General features: G+C 37.3%; 1 non-coding gene across 1 annotated transcript; it reads left to right on the top strand.

Moving 5' to 3' along the window:
- The first annotated feature begins 11998 nt into the window (after nt 1-11998).
- LOC123462450 lies at nt 11999-12103 on the top strand. Its single transcript, XR_006638272.1, has one exon. It is a non-coding gene; the product is annotated as a U6 spliceosomal RNA (small nuclear RNA).
- The last annotated feature ends 6658 nt before the right edge of the window (nt 12104-18761 follow it).

Raw genomic sequence — 18761 nt, 5'->3', positions numbered from 1 at the left:
AAAATCAATAAGAATGATAGGAATGCATCACTATTAGTGGTATCAATCCTCAATAAAAAGATGCAGATTGGGCTGGAGAGATGGCTTAGCGGTTAAGCACTTGCCTGTGAAGCCTAAGGACCCCGGTTCGAGGCTCAGTTCCCCAGGTCCCACGTTAGCCAGATGCACAAGGGGATGCACGCATCTGGAGTTCGTTTGCAGAGGCTGGAAGCCCTGGCACGCCCATTCTCTCTCTCTCCCTCTATCTGTCTTTCTCTCTGTGTCTGTCGCTCTCAAATAAATAAAATAAAAATTTAAAAAAAAAAAAGATGCAGATTGGCAGAATAGATGAAAAGGCAGGATCCTTCTGATTGTTGCCTCTGTGAAATTCACCCCTCCATAAAAGACCCATGATTATGGTAAATGGTGTTTCAAGCCAATGCTCCTGGGTATCAAAAAGGTGCTGCTATTCCAATATCTGACAGGTTAGAATTCAAATGAACATTAGTTAGAACAGACAAAGAGGGCACTTATACTGATTAAAGGAATAACCTAACAAGAGGATATTACAAGTCTAAAGATACATGCAGCAAACATGGGTGCATTCAATTCCTATAAACATACTACTAGATGTAAAGCCACAGATAATCTAAGCACAGTAGTAGTGGGCAACTGCAATACTCCACTTTCATCAAGTGTCAAGTCATCTGGGCTAAAAATAAACAAAAAATCATGGAGATTAAAGGACACATTAGACAAATGCACTCAATAGACATCATAGAACATTCCATCCAAATATTGCAGAATATACACTTTTAAAGTGCCCTTGGAACTTTCTTGGGAATAGATCATATATGAGAACACAAAGCAAATATTAGCAAGTACACGAAAATTGAAATAATTCTTTGTATTATATCTGATCATAAGGGGAAAATACTACTAATCAATAGTAAGAAAGACTATGAAATATACATAAACTCAAAGAAATTAAACAATGTACATGAATGACAAATAGGTCATGGAAGAAATCAAGAAAGAAATTAAAAAATTCTGGAATCAAATGGTAATGTAAACATGACATACTAAAATTTATAGAATACAATCAAGAAAGTCTTAATGGGAAATTTATAGCTTTAAGCCTTGGTATTAAGAAATTAGATAGGTCACAGTAACTTAATTCTATACCTTAAGTCCTTTGAAAAAAATAACAAGTTAAACTAAAAGGCAGTAGGTGGAAAGAAATAATAAAGATCAGGGAAGAAATTAATGAATTCAAAACCAAAATTATAACTATACAGTCAATGAAAGAAAGAGCTGGTTCATAAGATAAACAAAACCAATTAAACTCTTACTGAAATAACCAAAAGAGAGAGATAGAGAAGACCTAACTTACTAAATTAAAGAGTGAGAACTGTTATAATAGATATAATGACATTCATGAGGACCTATCTTAAAACATATTCCACTAAATTTTAATATATAAAAGAAAATATAAAAAAGTATGAATTTCTAGATATATATGACCTACCAAAATTAAGCCAAGACTAATAAACAATTTAAACAGATTGCAGAAATAAAAAGATCATTGTGAGTTTGAGGCCACTCTGAGACTACATAGAATTCTAGGTCAGCCTGGGCTAGAATGACACCCTACTACAAAATAAAATAACAATAGTAACAAAAAACCTAACAAACAAAAAAGAAAACAAAAACAAAAACAAAAAAAACACCTCCCAAACAAAAGAAGTCTAAGACCACAAGTCTTTACTGGCAAATTGTACTAGACCTTTAAAGAGAAATACCAACACTTCTCTATTCCATAAAATAGGAAAAGAATGATCTGGGGAGATGGCTTGCTTTTGAAGCCTAAGGATCCAGGTTCAATTCCTCAGATCCCATGTAGCCTGGTGTACCCTCTCATTCTCTCTCTCTCATAAATAAATAAAACTAAAATATTTAAAAAAAAATAGAAAAGGAGGGCTGGAGAGATGGTTTAGTGGTGTGAGAAGCCAAAGGATCCAGGTTCAATTCCCCAGGACCCACATAAGCCAGATGCACAAGGGGCACATGTGTCTGGAGTTCATTTGCAGTGGCTAGAGGCCCTGGTTTGCCCATTCTCTCTTTGTCTCCTTTCCTCTCCTCTCCTCTCCTCTCCTCTCCTCTCCTCTCCTCTCCTCTCCTCTCCTCTCCTCTCCTCTCCTCTCCTCTCCTCTCCTCTCCTCTCCTTTCCTTTCCTCTCTCCTTGCAAAAAAATAACTAAAATTTATAAAAATAGAAAAGGAAGGAACATTACTTAACAAATCTCATGAAGCTAGCGTTACACTGATACCTAAAATCACAACAAAAAAGATGAAAAAGTAAATTACAGACCAATCTCTGTCATTAACAAAGATATAACAATTCTTAACAAAACTCTTACAAACAGAATACAGGATCACATTAACAAGATTATGATCAATGGATTTATTCCAGAGATGCACAGATGGTTCAACATAAACAAGTCAATAAATGTAATAAAACATATATATGGACTCAAGGACAAAAATCACATATCATCTCAGTAGGTGCAGAAAAGGCATCTGAAAAAGAATCAACATTCCTTCATGCTAGAAATCCTAAAGAAACAGAATAGAAGGTACATATCTTGACATTTAAAAAAATGGCTATATGCAACAAACGTGTAGCCAACATTATGCTAAATGGGAGAAAACTTACAGAGTTTTCATTAAAATCAGGAATGAGACAAGAGTGTTCACTTCTGAATTCTTTTTTAAAAATATGTTATTTTTATTTATTTATTTGTTTGACAGAGGAAGAGGGAGATTGAGGGAGAGAGAGAGAGAGGGAGAGAGAGAGAGAATGGGCATGCCAGGGCCTCCAGCCACTGCAAACGAACTCAAGACACATGCTCACCCTTGTGCATCTGGCTAATGTGGTCCTGGGGAATCAAACCTGGGTCCTTTGGTTTTGCAGGCAAGCACCTTAACTGCTAAGCTATCCTCCAGCCCCACTTTCTCAATTCTTTAAAAGAATATATTTATTTATTTAAGAGACAGAGGGTAAAAGTAGGAGACAGAGATGTATGGGCATGCCAGAACCTCCTGCATCTGCAAATGGATGCAGACGCATGTACTGCTTTGTGATGGGCTTTAAGTGGGTACTGGGGAGTGTAACCTGGGCCATCAGGCTTTGCAAGGAAGCACCTTTTACTGCTGGGCTATCTCTCCAGCCCCACTTGTTTTCAATATAATACTGGAAGACTTAGCTACAGCACTAAGACAAGAAACACAAATGAAAGGGCTTGAAATATGCAAGGATATTGTAAGGTTCAGGAGTAACCAGGACCATGGAGACTACTCTGACACAAAGATGGAAGCTTATATTCAGGAAAAGCAGGAGCCTCCAGGACTGATTCTCAAGAGTGGAGCTCAGTCAACTTTGAGATTACAAATAGTGGGCTATATAGAGCTCTTCAGTTGGGGGAAGGTGAGGAAGGGAAAAGAATTCTTTTGTTCTTTACATTCAAACTAGCTAGGGTGTGAGACCAGAACAGTGACCAGGACTCCTGAGAGATAAGGGGCAAGAAACCAAGACCTGGGGCATTGTTAAGCAATGAAGATAATAATAGCTGGGTGGTTCCTTAAAACATGTGGATGATCCACATTCTTATGCCTCTATAGTCATCTTGCTGACTCCATTTTACCCTGACCTAACAGATATCAAATTATGTTTCTTTGAAGATTATATGATTGGATACATTATAAAACAGAGCAAATAAACACTTCCAGCGAAACAGAAAGATATAACATTAAAACATGGAAATCAGTAGCCTTCCTGTATACCAAGAACAAATGTGCTGAGGATAAAATCAGGAAAATAATACCAGTCACAATAATTAACAACAACAACAAAAACACCAAAAAAAAAAAAAAAAAAACCAAAAAACAAAAAACTTGCAACAAAACTAATCAAGGAAGTAAAAGATCTGGACAAAGGAAACTTGCCATCAGAGAACTGTAAGTTAAAAGTACTTTGAGATTCCATCTCACTCCTGTCAGAATGGCTATCATTAAGAAATCAAATGACAAATTCTCAGGAAGGTATGGTGGAAAGAGGAATCTTTATCCATTGCTGCTGGGAACGTAAATGGATGTAAGTAACCATCATGCCAAATAGTGTGGAAATTTCTCAGACAGCCACAAGTAGATCTATCATATGACCCAGCTATACTAATCCTGGGCATAGAAACCACAAAAGTCCCAGTTAAAATAATTAATAAGATGTGGCTTATATAATCTGTTGTGATGTATGATGCCACTATTGATACAATGATTCATATATTTTTAACTATATAACTAAATGATACTAAAATTTAGATAGATGAATTATAAATCGATACAGATAATTTGCATACACCTAATAATTAGAATATTATACCTAGCAAAAATCGATTTATTAGCTTATGAACTACTTCAAATGTTTTCTAGGGCTGGAGAGATGGTTTAGTGGTTAAGCGCTTGCCTGTGAAGCCTAAGGACCCCGGTTCGAGGCTCGGTTCCCCAGGTCCCACGTTAGCCAGATGCACAAGGGGGCACACACGTCTGGAGTTCGTTTGCAGAGGCTGGAAGCCCTGGCGCGCCCATTCTCTCTCTCTCCCTCTATCTGTCTTTCTCTCTGTGTCTGTTGCTCTCAAATAACTAAATAAATAATTTTAAAAAAATTAAAAAAAATGTTTTCTAGAGTTAAATGTTTATATTTTGATATCTAGTATGAACTATTTTTATTAAATAACTTTATTTAGAATATTCCTTATTAATTTATTTTAGAATGAAGGCAGAGAAAGAAAATGGGTGTTCCAGGGCCTCCAGCCACTGCAAATGAACTCAGGATGCGTGTGCCACCTTGTGCATCTGGCTTGCTTGGGATCTGGGGAGTTAAACATGGGTCCTTTGGCTTTGCAGGCAAACACCTTAACTGCTAAGCCATCTCTCCAGCCCTAAGTAAACTTTTAAAATAAGCAAATATCAGGACTGTGTACTTTCAGGAAACAAGCATTGCAAAGCTTATGGTGAATGATTCATCACACTAGTTGTTAATATGATGTGAATCCAGCAGCAGTCTTGATAATTTGCATTTTTTGCTCTTTTTCCTATTGTTCCAATGAAAAGAAATGATGTCAATATTCTTCCAGACATAATACCCATAAAAATAACCTACATAGGGCTAGAGAAATGGCTCACCAGTTAAGGCACTTGCCTGTGAAGCCTAAGGACCCATGTTCAACTCTCCAGTTCCCACACAAACCAGAATCACAAGTGAAACAAGAACACAAGGTCACACACACGCATAAGTGGGCTCACACTTCTGGAGTTTGATTGCAGTGTCTGGAGGCCCTGGAATGACAATTTTCTTTCCTATTCTCTCTCTCTCTCATTCTTGTGGAAAAAAAGGGGGTGCACTCTGTTAAGTTTGCCTGAAAATAAATAAATAAATAAATAAATAAATAAATAAATAAATAAATAAATAAATAAATAACCTACAAAAGAAATGGCAAATAAGGTTCAGTTAATTTTCTTTAGATTTTGCTGTTTTGTTTCCACTAAATTACACTGGAACCTGTTCTGATCACAAATGAAGTAGATAATTTCATAAAATTATGCCTTGTCCTGAAGTTCTATGCAGTGTACAGCAGGAAGCATGTGTACATTATCAACCGGGCAGTCTATATTGAGGGCTTCTGTACTGCCTCCACACTCCAAATTTTGATATTTTCACTTAACAGGATTCTTATTCAAATAGTGCTTTTGGGTATCTATAATATCAACAACACTACACTTGGCACTATAGGACTTTAAAGACACATATGAACACAAAGTTCAGTTGGAGCTCCAAAAGGGAGATAAGAAAAAAAAAATGCATTCATAACAGTGTTATAGGGAAAAAGAAACACAAAGAAGAGGGATATAGTCCGTTCCATCTCCATGTTGCCAGGGTGGACATCCAGCCAGACACAATTATGGGAGGAAGGGATTTATTTCAAGCTTATGTATCCAAGGGAAGTTCCATCAGTGGTGGGAGAAGCTTAAGTAGAGAAAAACAAATGGACAAACAAACACCAACAAGCAGCTAATATGAACCACCAGAGCTCAAACTATACTTTCCACATCTTTGGGCTGGAAACAGATCTGCCCCCAGTGACACTTCCACTATAGCAGACTGCTAGAGACTTAAGCCAAATGTTTAAGCTTAATTTAAAATGCCTGAGGTAACTGGGCATGGTGGTGTACACTTTCAGTCCCAGCACTTGGGAAGTAGTGGTAGGTCCACCCTGAGATTGAAGAGTGAATTCCAGATCAGCCAGGGCTAGAGTGAGACCCTACCCAGAAAAAACATTAAAAATGCCTGAGGCTATAGGGGGACATACATTCACATTCAAGCCACCACAACAGAGAAGGTGCCTTAGGTTTGTCGTTGGAAACTGGTTGCAATGGAAGACAGCCTGTGACATGAGACAGGAACAGTGGGCAAGAAAGAAATGAGTCTCTTCAATCTACAATATGACAATCACAGAGGATACAAATAAATAAAAACATACCATATCCAGGAACATTGGTTCTTATTTGGCAGGATATATTAGGCAGATTGGGAGGGAATAGCAGAAAGGTTTGCTATGGTCAAATTAGCAAATATGCTATGTTCAAACTAAGGTATGCTTCCTGCCTCTTCTAGAATATGAAAAGCTGGGAGAGGGGTTCTTAAGCAACAACATGGCATAATTTAAACACTTCAAGAAGATAGTCCTGATTGTTCGTGTACTTAGAAGATGTATAGGAAACCAAGTCTCTAGAAATTATAGAACAGACAGAGAATAATTCCAAACTTATTTCAACTCTCCTACTTTAATTTCCCTCAAGATATTCTTCTTATCCTACCCAAGTGTAATCTGCCATAAATACAAACATAGGCTTGTGAGTTATAGAAGGGCATTCTTGGGATCCTGGGGCTTGGTTTTCTTCACTTTCCACTTTGTCAGGATGGTTTATGGCATCTCTAAACTGGACAACTACAAATGAAATCATATTTCACTTATCCGTGACTTCAGAGTATTGAACCTTCTTTTACAGAATGTAGCTAGAATGTTTTACTCTAAAGTGTAGTGTTGAAATAAATAGGCAGTGAGTGATGGTGGGTGGTAGTGCTAACACTGAGCAATGGTAGCAGTCATAATACCAGCAGGAATGTTGTGACTTAGAACATTAAGGATTTATAATAATATTTAGAAGAAATAAAGTACACAGATAAATAAAGGAAATAAACAACAGCAACAAAAAGGTATTTTTGACAGGCTGCAGCAGTTACCATCTCATTGCTGAGATAACACATCTGACCAGAAGAAGCTTATGGGAGGAAAGGACTTTTTTTTAATGCTTAAGATTTGAAGAGAAATTCCAGCATGGTGGGGAAAGCATGGCAACTGGCTCACATCTCCATACATCAGAAGAAACAGCAGAGAGAAAGAGAGAGCAGCAAGAGTGAGCAGCCTCTGAACACCTAGTTGGCTAGACTAAAAACCCTCTAGGCCAACCCTCAGTGACACACCTTCTCCAGCAAGCATTCACTACTCAAAGGCTAAAGGCTCCACTAACTGGGAACTAGGTAGGGAGCTAAAATATAAATATTTGAGGCTATGGAGGCTATTTTATATTTAGACCACCAACAACACTGGTTAAATTTACAATGTGAGAAAAAAATTAGACAAAGTTGATTTTTTTGTTTTGAAGTTGGGTCTTGCTGTAGTCCAGGCTGACCTAGAATTCACTATGTAGTCTTAGGATGGCCTTGAACTTATGGTGATACTCCTACCTCTGTTTATAAAGTGCTGGGATTAAAGGTGTGCACCAATACACCTGGCTCAAAGTTGACTTGTTAGATGGCAAAAAGAATGCAAAAGTATGAGTGTGTTCCACACAGAAATGGTATAACCAGGAAGAGCTATTAATGAGAGATGACAAAATTTGGGCTCTTACTATAGGCTGTGGTTATAGGACATTGAGACCATGTTGGAACTGAGGAGAAAGTCAGCCCCCTGCTTATTAGTTCCCATTCTGCTGGGATGAGCAGTGAAACCGGCTGAGGAATAAAAATCACCCACGACATGAGCAAGCAGTGGATCTGGTAATCTACAAGAGCAATTGGCCAGGCAAGATGTACCCACCAGTGAAATAGTGGCACATAGGTTATAGGGGTAATCAATAGCTCTCTGATTGGATATGAGGCCCAGTAGGAAGGGGACAACTTTCAGTAGGAAGGAATTCATACCTAGTACTGAGAAGCAAGTCAGAAATCTGTGCTTGAAATGTCATAGACCCTAAATAGAAGGTCCCACTCTCCTTTGGCTACAGTGAATGGTTATACCTATGAAATCTAAAGGTATATGTTTATTCCCTTTGATTCATGCTTCTTGTCTAGATAATAGGTTTTTGATACATGCCAGTGAATACACAGAAGACCAAGACCCATCAGTATATCAAGAAAAGAAGCTAACTGCCTAGATGGAAACCAATCATTTTCATCACGTCTATCAGGCCCAGGAAACATTATAAATGAACTGGCAGATTAATATGAGTTCTACTTTCACTACTAGCCTGAAAACCTCCTCCAGGGATATGTCAATAGACCGGAGGAGACACAAAACTCATCAAAGCAGAAAATCAGAGGCTGTTAAGAGCTCAACTCTAAAGATTTATAACATATTCTCCAAGCCTCAGGGAATATTGCAAAAGATGGGGCAGAAAGAATATAAGAGCCACAAAGTGGGAAGGTGTATTCTGAGGCATTATTCCCCCTATAGAAATGGACTGGTACATACATAACCCCACAATAATTACTGGTTGCCCCACTGAGGAGGGTCATCAATGGAATAGGGGTAAGGGGAAGGAACACAAAAGCATAGCCACAAGGGAATATGACCAATTTTCAATGTGTTCATATATTAAAGTTCTCAATAAAGAAATAAAAGGTTTTTTATATGTGTTGATAATGACAACAGTGAAATACCAGACACAAATATTCATCAAATAATGGAAAATGTAGGCATTGTAGTCAGTTGTGCATTGTTCCAATGAACTTCCAAACACACTATTATGGAAGAAACATACTTACTTCAGGCTTATAGAGTCATTGTAGTCTATTGACTTAAGTCTGTTTTCAGTCATATTCTTCTTTAAAAGGTCTATTATTTACAGATAGACAGTAATGTCTTCATCTGGTTTAATCCAGTTCATCATGCCATTAAATATTTAGGGCATGTCCTGCATTTCAAAAATCTGCTTGAGAATTCTGTATGGAATGCCAAGATCCAACTATATTAGTTAAACTTCCTGCTTACAGTATTATATGCAACTTCTACCCCTTAGGGAAGATCAGCAACCTGCTTCTGGCTCCAGTATTAACTCAAGTAAAAATAATTCAAATACCTCACCTGAACAACTGTTGCACACGCAGGACTTGTCCATATCTGGAGAAATAACAATAACTACTCTTGATCACGTAGAGTGCTAAACAAGCACAGGGGTCCACACATTCTCTTTATTAAAATAATTTTCAAGTAATTAGTGGAGAGCATATGAAATATCATAGGTCAGTGTCCCTGGGATAGGCAATTCTTATAGTTGGCAATGTTCACTTCCATTTAAGTTCTACTAACCTTCCTATCAGAGTTATTTTTTCTTCTTCCTTTTTAAGGTAAAACCAAGAAGCCAGCCATGTTTCCAAAGAAAACTACATTCTGGACTGAATAGTAAAATTTTTCTTGCATCTATAGGAGGAACTGTTCAGTAAAATAGTAATATTGCATTGTTACATTTGTTCATATATGTGTCTAGCCCTGTGGAAGGCAAAGTTTAAGAAAAAGTCAAAGGAATGATTATGAACTCCTTTGCAGGAAACAGACCTCTGGCAGATGTAGAATGCACATAGTGAGAAGCCCTCCATTCAGGGTTGATGCAATCCTCTGAGCCCTTGCCTGCTAGTAATCTCTCTTGGAGGGCAGACTCAGCTGGGGCTGCATGGCAAGTTTCTATGCCTTGCTTTATGACAGTATTCTTTAAAGAACATGCTACATCCTCCCATTATCTCTTCATGTCAGTGTGGTCACTGGCCCTTTAAGTTAGTGAAAGAAAGGAGAAAATAGCTCAAGCAGAGATCTTAACAATCAACCAAAAGTGTGATAAAGAGAAAATAGCTGATCAAGGAAGCAGCAGCAATAATGCCTTGGGGAAAGAAGTAGCCATTATAAAATTTCTCAAGACAAAGGTGGTCAGTGGTTTATGCTAACTCCTTTTGCTTGCAAAAGGTGAAGGAATGTTCTAATCATTAATGTCTTGGCAAAACTCTCCTAAGACACCCTACATACCTTCAAATACATACCTTGAATAAAAATCTCAAGGGATCATGAAAAAGTATAAGTCTCTTGAAAACTATAGTTGCTTAATTTTCCATTTTCTTCATTTTTCTTTTGTTCCTGACAATTCCAGACTCCATTCCCAGTTTTTTTCTATGTGTAAAGACTAAGGCTTTGTGCACTCTGTTGCTATGGAAACAGGAGAGAGAGAAACAGTTTATGTATTTCAAAAGCTGTCAGTCTATATGCTGCAGATTTTGATAACTAAACCTATACACGAACCATCTTTTCCCTATTCCTGACACCCAATTCCATAATATTAATTTTTTATACATATGTGCTTTGCTTGGGAAAATTAAGAATGTTTATTTAGCTTTGCTGTGATCTATTTTATGTTTAATATAGTGTCCAGAAGACAGAAAGAGGCTTTGGTGACACAGTTAGAGAAATAAAAATGCTATTCCTAATAATGCTTATGACATCAAAATGAAGATGGAGTTAGCAGGCATCACAACTCAGCCTATTGCAAAAAAAAAAAAAAAAAAAAAAAAAAAAAGATCCTGGTGTGGTGGATCATGCCTTGAATCCCAGCACTTGTGAGGCAGAGATAAGAGGATCAATGTGAGTATGTGAGTTCAAGTCTACCCTGAGACTACATAGTAGATTCCAGGATAGCCTAGAGTGAAACCCTACCTTGAAAATCATTAAAAAAAAAAAAAAAAGGAAAAGAAACATCAATTTTAAAACCTACCTGAATGTTGTCAAACTTATATTTCACAGAAATGCGAGGTCTGCTATGCCCTCTTCAGCACTTTAATAAAACAGTTATTTTGAAATTACAAAATATACCATGTTCTTCCCCTGAGAGCTGAATTCAATAGCATATTGATTTTTCCTGGCATCTTTAGTGTAGTGTGAAGGGGCCTTTGGACTCCTGGACCTGAATAGAGATAGTGTGCTTGTAATTGATTCAGATTCTGTTGAGCAAAGCTATCTCCCACACCCCCGACTCAACATCTTTACAATAGTCCAGCGCATTAAGTGCCTGTCTTACTACTATTCAAGCTTACTCCCAGCACTTCCTAATATTTTCAAGAAAATGACTGCCATTGCAAGGTCATTTTTATGAAGTCTAGATGATACAGTTAAATGAACCAAGAAAAACACATTAGAAATTCAACCTTCAAATCTAGAGCACACTTCAGTAGTTCAAGGGTCTTTTGGGCTCTCTGGTCATAGGCTACTTTCCTGGTCTTTAAAAGTAAATGGTGCTTGAAAAATCAGGCTCTCACCCAAAGTTGTTTCCCCCCCCCCCTCTTCTTCACATACACGTACCAGCAATCATTAACTTGTATATTGTTTTGTTTTTGTTTTTGTTTTCTTGAGGTAGGGTCTCACTCAAGCTCAGGCTTGTTCTGTAGTTCCAGGCTGGCTATGAACTCACAGTGATCCTCTTACCTGTACCTCTTGTGTTCTGGGATTAAAGGTGTGTGTCACTACACCCACATGACTTATGTATTTATAAAGGAAGAATGAAGAAAAATTAGGGAAATAATGAAGTGCTGCTATTATTTTCTCTTTCCTTCCTTCCTTTCTTTCCATAAGATATGAATATGCATGCTCTTCAGCAGCACATATACTAAAATTGGAATGATACAGAGAAGATCAGCATGGCCCCTGCGCAAGGATGACATGCAAATTCGTGAAGTGTTCCATGTTAAAAAAATATGGATGTGCTTGATCTTACAAAAAGAAAGAAAATTTAAAAAGTAAAATCTGCTGTTCAGAGTTTTAGCACTGTTTTAGCTTAGTTCTGTGGAGTCATTTACCCAGTATGATTACAAATTATTTGAACTTTGAAAAGTCAATTATTTCTAATAATCATAGAAATATAGCCTTTTTTCTTATACTAAACTCAAAACATCTAATTGACCTTTTCTCACAAACATTTACCCTGTTACTAAAAAATGTTAAATTTACTAAATTTTTAGGAGTAAATAAAACTCAGAGACATACAACAAAGGAGCTCACCAAGGCATTAGACAGTGTCTAGGATAGTTACAAATGCCGAAGGAGAGACAGAGTCTAGCTGGGTGAGTACTCACTGTGCACATTATACACATTCTCTGGTAATTTGAAGGCTTCTGCAAGATGCCAATGAAGACTCAGGCCCAATTTTTCTTGGGAACTTTGCCAGTCACTTAAGTGAGAAGATGAACTTTTATTAACTTTTCATATTATACATATCCTTAAAAGTAGAATATACACTATCTAGTAGAATCATATTCCTAAATTATATCAATACCTGAGGACAATAGCTAAAGCCATCAAAATTTAGCAGAAATGTAAGTGCTTCATCTTAGGAAAAATTAGAAATAGTTATGAAGGAAACTTGGAATAAATGTAAATCAGTTTTTGTAAATTTTTAAAACAATAATATTAGTAAGAACCTTGGGCTCTATTCAGAAAACATAATTAAGGGACTTGTAATAACAAAGGCCTTGGTTTACCTGGTCAGTCTCTAATGGGCTCACCTATTTTACCTTAAAAATCATCTATGCTTCATTTGCTAGGGATGAAAAAGAGAGGAGAGAGCAGAATGCTGAAGAAATCTCAGGTTAACACTTTCTAGGCATGATACTTATCTTAGGGAAGAAGATGGAGGGAAGACGTGATAGTTCTTTTCATTGTTACTTAAGAGATAAACTTGGGACTTTTTGAAGTATAGTCAAAATGTCCATGCAAGGTACCATGGAGCAATGTGAGTATTCCAAAGATTCAATGTTCAGCCTAAGGCCTATTATAACTAAGGTCTGCATTGCTGAATCCAAACATCTTATGGATAACTAAATTGAATAGTATTTGATGTCTTTTCTAAATCCTAGTTTATAACTGTGATTCTCAATCTTTCCAAGAAATATGTCATACAGTTTTCCCTAAAACTATCATAATATAGAAAGGACTGATACATAAAATATAATTCATATAATTCATAATGTATCTGGACAAATATAAATGTGGTTTCACGTCTGTCTACCTACTGTTTATAACAAAAGATCTTGAACTCCTGCTTCTGAAAGGCAAAAACTATACATCCACCAAGCAGGAAGTCTACCCATCCACACTTTAATTAAAGTCTGCTCAAGCAGTCTTTTATTAACCCAGCTACTACCCTAAAAACCCTGTTGCAGATGAAACAGTAAGTAGTCAGAAGAGAAACTTAAGGATAATTTCCATGGGGTAGAGGAAAAAAAAATGGGGGGTACTAGGGTTTAATGTATACAGAATTTTAATTGGAGGAGAGAGAAAAGGTCTAAATTTACATGTTAGTAATAGGTGCATAGCAAAATAAATGTATATAACTCCAGAGAACTGTATAGTTGAAAATGGTTAAAAAGATAATTTTGTGTTATATACTTTATCATAATTCAGTGTTGCTTAGAAGAAGAAACCCAATTATGCTCAATGTGTGTCATTAGATTTATGTTCCCAGTCAATAATTTGTTCAGCATATCCAAAGTAAAATCATGTAGTGTTAAAGTATATAACAACTGATGATCTTGTTTGATGGCACTGTGTAGGTCCACTATCAAGGTGATACTATTTTCTCACCTGTTTTCCATGTCAACCCTATATGATCCATATGTTGGGAAAGGACAAATAGCATCCAAGTACTTTTTATTATGGAAATAGCCTTGACCACACAGGGCTGGAAAGACCTTCCAAGTAGTAAGATGTCTGCAGACGAACACTCTGTGAACCCCTGGTATATCACAATAGTCCAGTGTTCATCCATGGTATTCATGAGGTAGAAGTAAATGGTGATGCTAATAACTGAGACAACAGCTATTATTGCCTGAATCCATGAATATATCTTGAGTTTTGCATATATTTCATTAAATCCTTACCTATTAAGTCTAATATTCTTGTCATTTTACAAATGAGAGACAGATATGATATAGAGAAATAGAACTAAAAACTCACCCAATGTCACAAAGTTGGTAAGGGCAAAGCCCATGCTACCCTTTGCACCCTTTCCTAGAAGGCAAACATGTATTGGGAAAAGGTATTAATTACTCAGGGGCTGAAGCTCAAGACATCAAAGGTGACCCTACATCAGGAATAGTGTATGACAAGTTATCAAGGTTATGTTTGATTAAACAAATACTATCATCCTGCCCCCCAAATACTGAAGTTTTAGTTAATCCAAAGCAGTTCATGTCTGTTTTCAGTATCTGTTTTCTATAATTTCTCTATATTTGTTTTATCTTATGTAGTCCAGTCAAGTATGCTTAATCAAGTCCATTACTCTAATTTCAGTTGCTTGTTCTGTGCACCATCTCTTACAATTAATTTTACCCACAGCTACAGCCCATTTATTCAGCCATGTGAAAGACACATACATGTAAGCATGTACTTGATAGAAACCAGAGAAAAAACTTTATCAGTATACACTGGTGAGGAAGACCTACCACATTTCAGGCTCATGTGATTCCAAGGGATCCAAGAATGAATGTGTTCATGCACCTAATATTAATTTGCTTTCCTGTATATGTTAATGTTAAATCAGCTGCTGAAGGAGAGCATTGGACTATAGACTATAAGTAACATTTATTTGGTGTCTATGCTCTATGCTATGTTTCTGCTAGTTTCACCCTTTTCCCCTTCTTTCCTAGTTCCCAAATTGAGCAACAGCTCCTGTAACTATATTGATATAATTTCTTCCATAAAGAAAGAAGTAATGTCAAAAAAGTTAAAAAAGTGGTTCATTATCATGCAGATTTTTCATTGCATTGCTTATTTTTTAATATTTTATTTTTATTATTGGATATGGACATATTTGTATGTAAACATCACATGTTGATACCATACTTCCCCCCCACCCCTTTTCTGAACAGGTCTTCCTCATTGGGGATGTAGGTCTATGCCATGGGTATTGTGGGTAATGCATTATGGGCCAGCAGTCAGTTGTGGGAGAGAGGCAATGTCTCTGTGCAAATATCCCAACTTGTGGCTCTAACAATCTTTCTGGCCCCTGTTCTTTAAGAATCCCTGGACCATGCTGGGAACATTTTAAGTCTATTTCAGTGATGAACACTTAGGAGCATCTAGATGTCTAGTTTGGTAGGTGTTGAGTGTCCTCAGTATCTTCCTCCAACACCATTGTGCTGATATCAGCTTAACTAAGAAATCAGCACTCTTGCTCATTTCCCCACTTCCTCTGTGGTTCAACTGAGTCCTGGGTGGAATATAGTGGGTTGTTTATCTCCTCAGGTCCAGTTCTCTTCTGAAAAAGAGAAGCATATTCTCCAACAGAGAGTGAAGTCTGTGCCAGTTAAATGGTATAACCATTATTAATTTAGAGAGAATTATAAGGATTTAGGTACTTTTATAACATTAAGGTTAGTGGGAGATTGACAATAGAAAGCAGAATCATTATCTGGATATGATTTTGACTTAGTTCCCAGTTCCAGATATGGTTTCCTTTCCACTGAGCAGATCTATTAGTCAATCCAAGAGCAGCTGGTCACTCACCATGGCTATGTGCCATTATTGCACTTGTGTGAGCATCACATCAGGTTGTTTGCTTCTCTGAGTCACTTAGACTTTGAGTTGCTTGGACATATGTTGGCCACTTTCCCCTGGTAGCTCATGTAGTGCCTTCCAGCACTACATGATGAACTAATTATCTGAGAACTGGCTCTCCTCTGGTTTCCAACTAGGTCTCTCTATAGTCCAGGCAGTGATTGGTGTCTTCAGCAGTAGGGTCTTACCATTAATCTCTGGTGGATAATCAAGTACCCTGATAGAAGTCTGTCTTGTTTGTATTGGGAGATCTAGTAGGTCTCTCTGATCAAAAGCTCATTGTGGATGTAGACCACATCCTGGTATAGGGAATTACAGGCCAGCACCAAGGGAAAGAAACAAGCAAAATCCAAAGAAGAAAGAGAAACAGGAGAAATTTGAGGTTAGGTTGCATCTCACTCTCTCCACGTCCTTTCAATTCAGGTCTTCATTCTAAGGTTTGCTTGAGGGTTCCACCTTTTCATCTGATTTCCAGGATTCAATGGTACCAGTTCAATTCAGGTTCAGTTTTGTGTTCCCTCCACCTACCCTTTCCCTTCCCCAAAGCCCTACCCTCCCTACCTACCCTCCCTATTGTCCAAGCCTCAAGATGTTATTCAGTTATGTCAGCAACTTGGGATGATCCAGGTTAGGAACTGCAGATGAGTGAGATCATGTGACAATTGTGCTTCTGTGATTGTGTGAGTTTACTTAAAATGGTCTGTTCCATGTCTGACCATTTTTCTACAAATTTCAATGTGTCCTTTTTTTTTTTTTTTTTTTTTGCTGCTGAGTAGGATTCTATCTTGTAGATATAGCTCCATATTTCAGTTCAGAGATATTTGCTCAATCATGTCTATAGCTGCTCAATTCATAATAGCTAAAAACTGGAATTAACCCAGGTGTCCATCATTGGATAAATGGATAACCAAGATGTTTGCTTGTTTTTTGAGATAGGGTCTCACTGTCGACCAGGCTAATCTGGGTTTCACTATATAGAATCAGGGTAACCTCAAACTCTCAGCAACCCTTCTACCTCTGGGATTAAAGTCGTATACCACCACACCAGGCTTATTGCATTGTTATCTGAGTTTTATCCCAAATCCTCCAAGTCTAGCAAAATATGAGAACAGAGAAACAACAAAATAGTGAGCACCTAGCATTCTGAGTACTAAGTATGACCTGAATCTTTATGACTTGTACAACACATTTAAGAGTGTCTTGTAGCATGTATCCAGACTAGTTGCCTTTATTTTTAAACTATATGTTCCTATTTTTTCAAATAGTTGGTAATTTTTTTTATAAGAAAATGTTTATTTATTACATGTGTATGTGTGGGTGTGCCAGGGCTTCTTGAGAGCACCAGATACTTATGTCACTTATTTTGCATTTACTTTATATGGGTGGCTTTGAAATTGAACTCTGGCCCTTAGACATTGTACGTAAGTGCCTTAAGTCACAGAGCTATCTTCTCAGCTCCAAACTATGTATTTCCAAATAATAACAAGGCACCAATGAGCTATTCAGAGTTTCACAGCCATTAAGAATTTTTTTTCTCCAAACAATGAGGAACTTCAGCTAGAGTATACATGAATGGTAAAGAGCTGAGCACATATGTATAGCAAGTGTGCCACTCCCTTCTAAGGAGTTTAGCATGGATTTCTCTTCAGTTGAGCCCTGAGGTTGTTTCAATATTCTTCTTATCACAGGCCTCCAAGTAAACACTACCATTTGATCACAATTAACAATTCTAGATGAAAGCAACTTTCTTCTTTGTTTTAAAGTAAGTCTTAACTGATGTAAACAACTCAGGTACTGGTTTTGATTTTAGACAGTGTAAAATATGGAAGCATCATGTCTGTAATCTGCATATGTTTGATAATACATGGAAATTTATTGTCATAAAGTAAGTAATCACTATTTAATAGGTAGTTTGAGACATACTCACACAAACTACAAATTTTCCACTACTAACAGTATTCATGCTATTTTCTCAGAACTCAATACAGTCAGTTTCTACAAATATTTCTGCTGTGCCCTTTAGTGATTCAAAGGAAAGTCTGTATGGCCAAGATCCACTGAAAATGAATTGTTCACATCTTTGCAATGTGAGTATTCATCCAGACATCTTCCCTTCCTCTCTTTCATCCAGACCTCCCCTTATCTTTTCTCCACCCTTGTTTGCAAATTCAACTGAGAAGGGACAGACTTGGAGTCTAGATGAGCTTTTCAGAAGAATTCCCTATTAATAGTAACTGAGCTCTTAATCAACTACCCAAACTCCCTTGGACTTTTCAAAAAAGTTAGGCAAGGTCTGAAGATAAACCTCTAATAAAACTTAAGGTGATTATTCATAGGAGAATCTACATAGTAGGCATCAGGGAATCATATAGCCCAACAGATGTGCACTAACATTGAAGTTCTCTCATGGGTGCTTTCAAGCCTCAATCAGAACAATGATAAGGGAACTATTTTGGAAATGTGGGGCTGCTGATGGCTCAGGTGAGTTGATCAAAACCAAAAAAAAAAAAAAAAAGAAAGAAAGAAAAAGAAAAAAAATCATACTTCAAAGGGTTGTCTTCATCAAGCAAAGCACAACAAAAGAGAAGAGAGAACACTGCCTTGCACATTTCATGCTATCATGGAAGCTCTCTTATCATTCCACTCCAGCCCGGTGATTATGAGGAGGGAGTGAAAGCATTCACTAATCAGGCCAGTGTGCTGTGCTATTCACAAGCTCATAAGTGGCAGTAAAACAGAAAGGCCAGTGTCTGCTCTACTGAGTGATTTCCACACTGAGGCCCTGAGAAGAGAT

Source organism: Jaculus jaculus, chromosome 7, assembly GCF_020740685.1.
Source record: "Jaculus jaculus isolate mJacJac1 chromosome 7, mJacJac1.mat.Y.cur, whole genome shotgun sequence".
Taxonomy (NCBI): domain Eukaryota; kingdom Metazoa; phylum Chordata; class Mammalia; order Rodentia; family Dipodidae; genus Jaculus; species Jaculus jaculus.
The sequence above is the reverse complement of the archived record's forward strand: the minus strand, read 5'-3'. Positions and strand labels throughout refer to the sequence as shown.